Below are 6,437 nucleotides of genomic sequence, written 5' to 3'. Positions count from 1 at the left end.
CAACGAATCGTATTTTAGTCGACCTACTAAAGTGTTTATTCCATATAACCAGTATTACACAAAGGAATTGACATAACACTTCAAAAGTGGCTAAAAGCTTGATTTCCTTTATTTTTGTAAACACGCCAAAGGCTTTTTTCTCAAAATTTGAGTTTTGAGATTTTTTGCCTGTAATAAAGCAGATATCTGGGATTAAAACTATGATGGAAGTATGTCGCAATTAATTTGAGGTTTAAACGATAAATGAACAGAACTATTTAAAGAATATGAACATATATCTTGCGGATTGTTTAACACAAAATGGACAACAGTATTGGAACAATATGCTAAATTTTGAATCAAAACGGAGCTGTTTTTCTTGTTATAATTGCTTTGATAAAAAAGAATGGTTTGATTTATAAATGTGAAGATCTGTCAATGCATCGTGTTATAGGAATGCGTGGAATCGTCCTTATTATCCTATCATATTCATTGGGACCAATGGTGTTATGAATTGTGGAGCCGTGCTAAAGGCCAAACGGAATCGATGTAGGGTTAATCATTTCCTGTAATTAGTTTATGTGGTTTCATTAAATGTGTCAAGTAGGAATGAGGTGTTAGCGACAAGATAACCTATTAAGTGTAGGATGTGCCGATATCCAAAGGCAATACGGTGTGGCTGATTATCTCGAATAGTCTAATGCCATTCAGATTGTAAAAACTCTGACTTGTCGTAGGCTTAATAACGTAGTTCGCAGATAACACAGATAGATAACATCGTTTTTTTCACAACATCGGACAGATGACAGATAACCTTCTTATCCAATACATCGGACAAATGACACTGATAAATTACAAACTTGACTACCATATCGTATACATGACAGAGATAGATAACATGCGATTTACCACATCGAGCAGATGACATGAAAAACCTAATAGCCTTGCCATCTATATCGTAATGAACACTACAATTGAATGCTGGTGGACTCTAAGTACCCGAGGTTTACTGTAACCTGTATGTCACGTTCTGATTCCTTCGAATAGTGGCACTGTTCACAATATACTTGACGTCGTTATATCTTCAAATTACGTTAACTAATTATGATGCTAGTTCCTCTCCCCATATAGGCTTTGACTTTTCTTGACTGATAGCAGACCTCACATCGTACAAATGAAACAGATAAAACATTTAACCTTACAACACAGCAGCAAGATCAGGCACAATCAGGTAATGTCTTCAATGATACAAGGAGTTGTAGCCTAATCCCTAGTAAGTCCCGCGTCAGTATTTAAGTAAAGACCTGCTTTTTCTACGCATGTATGTGCAGGACGATTTAGTGTCTATTTTCAATACAGATGTAGTAAAATTTTATAAGCTGAACAGAAAGTATCACAAAATATCCTTTAAAAACTTGGGGTACAGGAATGCCAGAAGTTCGGAAGAAAAGGTCTGAAGTAAGGAAATGGATATGACATTAACACTGTAAATCGACGTGCCCCGTCTCCAAATTCAGAAGGGAATTCTCATGCAGAACAACTCGACTGTGCATATACTCCAGGGTACACGCAAAGGTCAGACTCCCGATTACGGTAACTTGCCGTAACTTGCATAACAGAACATTACATCGCAAGGGTCCTTCTACATAGGAGAGATTCGCCGTCAGTTTAATGACGATTCCTACATCGTCAATAATGTAGGCTAGCCATGTATGTCGCCTATTTTGCTGTTCTTAGTACATTATCTCTCATTATTCCTAAACAGTAGTGTCAGGGCTCTTTGATAGCAGGTAGCCATTATCAAGCTCTATGCAATATTCAATGTGTTCAGTGTATTGCCTGAAGATAATATTTACGGAGAATTTATCCTGAGTGATGTTCGTGATGGTTTTGTATAGAAGACTCGGGAAGTACCCTTGAGCTTGCAGAGACGACAATTATGTTTCATGTGAAACTTTTAAAAATAGTATGGAGGAGCAAATCCTGTAGAATTAGCACATCGAAACTATGATATGGCTTCTTAACACTTCACTAGTAAATGCACTGGAGGCGAGCCCCAAATCAAATAGGAAGGGATGAAATTATCTATTATGCCGCAAGACTGTTTACTATATCCTTAGTATATTCATATCCATAGAACACTGGGATTAAGGGAATGACATAGTTTTGTAAGAAATATCGAGGAATACGGAAGTGTTTATGACAGTTAATCTGTAAATCGGTACTTCATTAGATTTGTAAAAGGCAGTGTACTCTCGTTAGATCAAGAGTACAGAGAACGGCATAAGAGACAACTTTCGATGGGAGATGTCCAACCCCGAAATTCATGAGTTTTACGGAATTCTCAAACAAAACAGCTCTACTGTACATATACATTAAATGACGCGTACAATTCAGACTCCCAGTAATGATAACTTGTCATATAAAAAGGTACATGCCGTCGCAAGGGTCCTTATACACCTCGCTGTCAAGGAAGTTGCCTCAAGTTTAATGTAGATTCCTACCCCTTCAAAACTGTAGGCTAGAGCATGTGTGTGCCACTTATTTTGCAACTCTTAGTGCACCCTCTCGCATTATTCCTAAACAGTAGTGTCTTTGGTGGCAGGTATACATTATCAAGCTCTATGCAATATTCAATGTGTTCAGTGTATTGTCCGTCCGAAGATGATATTGATAGAGATTTATCCTGAGTGATGTTCGTGGTGGTTTTGCATTTTTAGACTAGGAAGTAGTTGTGCATATATGGATCTTAAAGTTGCGACAAAACACATATCACCAGGTGTTATTAATTATTGGTGGATATCAGTTGTATTCCACTTCAATGGTCCAAATCCAGTAGCCTACCATTACTTCCCTGCAGGTTATGGACAGGGGGAGTTTGGTACTTTTTTTGGAGTTACTTTTATGTGAATTGGAAGTTAGTGTTCCCATTGTTGTGAGACTTGTCATCCATAGCAACAATAAAAGTGCGTTTGCTTTATTAAATAATGGCACATCTAGAACAAAGTGACAATGACCATTTTTTGCTCCAAGTCGCGGCAATGTTAAATTACAAGCTACCTATTTGCGCTACAAAAAATAACACTGGGTCGGAAACAATATCAGGACTACACTAAGATATCAAACTTTCTACTTTGGTTGTCATCACTAAAATAAGAATTATGTCACCTCTTTCGCACCGTGGTCATGGAAAATCGCTAAGAGTACTCAATCATCATACCAAAATCAATTGAAGTGCTATAGGGACATGCTTGTCAGTTGAAAAGACAGCTTCTTCGGCGACCCAAAATGTAAGATACAACTTTATGTTACAGACTTCGTCAGGGTGGAAACTGCAGTTACATTTTGCTTCTCGACAGTACCGGAATCTTCTAAGCCAAAGGCACAAACTCTTGGGTATGTCTATCCTCTTCCATCCAATTAGCATCTTCAACAACTTTTGATGGTTGCTAAACGTTAGCTGGGAACAGCTCAAACGATTGTGGATGTCATTACATCAAATGTGCTGTGCAAGATTAAAACTGCGTCAGATCTGACATCAGTGTATGAACGTTCATTTTGGTGTGCCTATTTAGTAGCCTTTTGTGGTCTTTTGGGGTCTAGCAATATTACATGTAAAAGGTAACTTTGACCCTAACTGTGACTTGAGTAAAACACATCTCATCCCTTTTTATTCTTGTAGGGTTCGTTTTAAATTTGCGGCATCCTAAAACAATGCAATTAAGTGAACATGAAATGACGGTATGTCTTCCTAAATTTTATTCATTACATTGACCGCTATGTGCTTTAAAGACTCTTATAGGTTTTTGTGAAGATGCCGACCCGTTGAGACCCTTTTTTCCTATGAATAAGGGCAATGGACTCTTTTACCGAGTCTTCTGTAAGACGTCTGTAAATTGTCTGTAAGACCAGCTTTGCTGGCTTCTGCAGGAATTCATAATCACAATGTTAAAAGCTAATCAGAAGAGGAGATGCTATTTTGCTCAGACATCAAGGAGTAACCTAAGAAGACATTGAAGTAATTGGTTACTGCACTGTCGATGCACTCAATTGATGCACTGGCCCTATATTTTTCTAGCAAGCTGGAGATAATCAGAACGTTTGATCAAGTTTTGTGTTCAAAACAGACATTAATATCTTTCAGCTACAAGGTTTACGTACAATATTGACTTTGATATGTTTACCACGCATGGTCGTTCTTGTCAAATGCTAAATTAACAGGCTGGAGACAGGTATTTCTTATGATTAATGTTAGTTTAATGTTTTGTATGTATCATTATTAATTGACTGGTATACAAGTGTTAGTATTATGATAGTGTATGTCAAATGCAAGTGAGATTGTGTTTTCATCAACTCCGTCTTTTTATGTCATGTTCTTGTTTAGTCCTTTTGGGGTCAATAAATGCTTCCGTCAGTTACCTATGCCTCTTTATGTTATCAGGAAAGGTTACAAACTATCAAGCGTACTGTATTTACTAGTGAGAAAGGCATAGTTTGAATAAAATCAAATGGCTACAATAAAGTACAAAACTATGCAAATGTATATATCGAATAGTATTAACAAGTATCTAAAGTTTTAAACACAGTCGAAACGAGTCTTCATAGAAGTAAAAACACCCATTCCAGGTCTTTATAGATGAAACACTGTAATCACAAGTCTTCAAAGCTGTTACATAGTCGTCACAAATCTTATTGGGTGGAACACAGTCGTCACAAGTCTTCATAGATGTAATATAGTCGTCACAAGTCTTCGTAGATGTAACATAGTCGTCACAAATCTTCATAGATATATAAAAAAAAAACCACTCATTATATGTCTTTATATATTAAATACAGTCGTCACAAGTCTTCATAGCTGTAACATAGTCGTCACAAATCTTTATAGATGAAACACAGTCGTCATAAATCTTCATAGATTAAACACAGTTGTCACAAGTCTCCACAGATGTAATATTACTCATTATGTGACTTTATAGATTAAACACAGGCGTCACATGTCTTCATAGATGTAACATAGTCATCACAAGTCTTCGTAGATATAAAAACACTCATTATATGTCTTTACAGATGAAACACATTCGTCACAAGTTTTCATAGATGAAACACAATCATCTCAAGTTTGTACACTTAAAGCACATTCTGCAAAAGCCTTATTCGTCCTTTTCTATTATCGTTGTTTGTCAAAATGTAGCCTGAAAGTTTTTTATTTTGCACATGTATTGCTTGGACACAAATTATCATAACTTTGAAACGTCTTCTTCCTAATGGTTCAAGCTATACATATTCTTGCTATAAGGTTAATTCTAATTTCTTCTTTGTTCTCCATGCTGATTCTCCATTTGTTTTTGTGGTTGTTAGTTCTTGATTTGTTTGTTTTCAGACAATTTATCATCACAATAAACTAAAACCAGGATTAGTCATCTTTTTTGTAAATTTATCAACTTTAACTGTTAACTGTTTTTAAAGGCCAGAATTAAATGTCTGTAAATAAATTGATGTCTTACGTCATAGGAGGACCTCGGCAATACTTAATGACTAACGGGAGGCACTGCAGCCTCTACCTCATCTTCGACATGTTTAAAATAGCTACATTGATACAAATCTAACATAAAAATATTTTTTATTGAGAAGACTCAAAATAGTCCACAATTAGGCGTACTAAAATTAAAAAATGACGTTTGCAGTCATATGAAAGACAGAGATCTAAAATGGAAATGTTAAGCTTTGACTGAAATAACCTGCTGTGGTGACATAAGCAAGATTGTTTATAACCATCCTGCAAGTTATCGACTTTAAAGTCATTACACCAGAGAATACATTATCACCACTGTCCTAGAGGCCTGGAACAGCTGTATGATATTGTTTAATTCATTATTTGACTATGCTGTGTCCGGTACCAAATTTGTATCTGAAAGAGATGTTATTCATAAGTGGGTCTTGATCCATACTTGATAATAGAAGTCGTAGACACTGCTGGAGGACTGTTGTCTCCATAGAATATCATATTGAACATTTTGAAAACGTTTTGGTGTCAGTGCATCTTCCCATATAGTTTTAGACAGAGTATTTCGGCAACTATGATTTTCCTCTTTCACCTTCTTTGTTTAAACTAAACCCTAAGCAGCTTTGATGGGAAATCGTTATGATGAAATAAAATTGATTCATTATATAACTGTGATATGTCAAGGGTAATGATACGGAGATATAATTGGATAGACGTGATATAACATTTAAAAACACTGTATTTTGTGAATGAAGGGTAATGATACGGAGATATCATTGGATAGACGTGATATAACATTTAAAAACACTGTATTTTGTGAATGAAGGGTAATGATACGGAGATATCATTGGATAGACGTGATATAACATTTAAAAACACTGTATTTTGTGAATGAAGGGTAATGATACGGAGATATCATTGGATAGACGTGATATAACATTTAAAAACACTGTAT

The sequence above is a fragment of the Ylistrum balloti genome, unplaced genomic scaffold, assembly GCF_031769215.1.
Source record: "Ylistrum balloti isolate Yb309-2 unplaced genomic scaffold, AGI_CSIRO_Ybal_v1 Utg370458, whole genome shotgun sequence".
Classification (NCBI taxonomy): domain Eukaryota; kingdom Metazoa; phylum Mollusca; class Bivalvia; order Pectinida; family Pectinidae; genus Ylistrum; species Ylistrum balloti.
Note: the sequence above shows the minus strand (reverse complement) of the source record.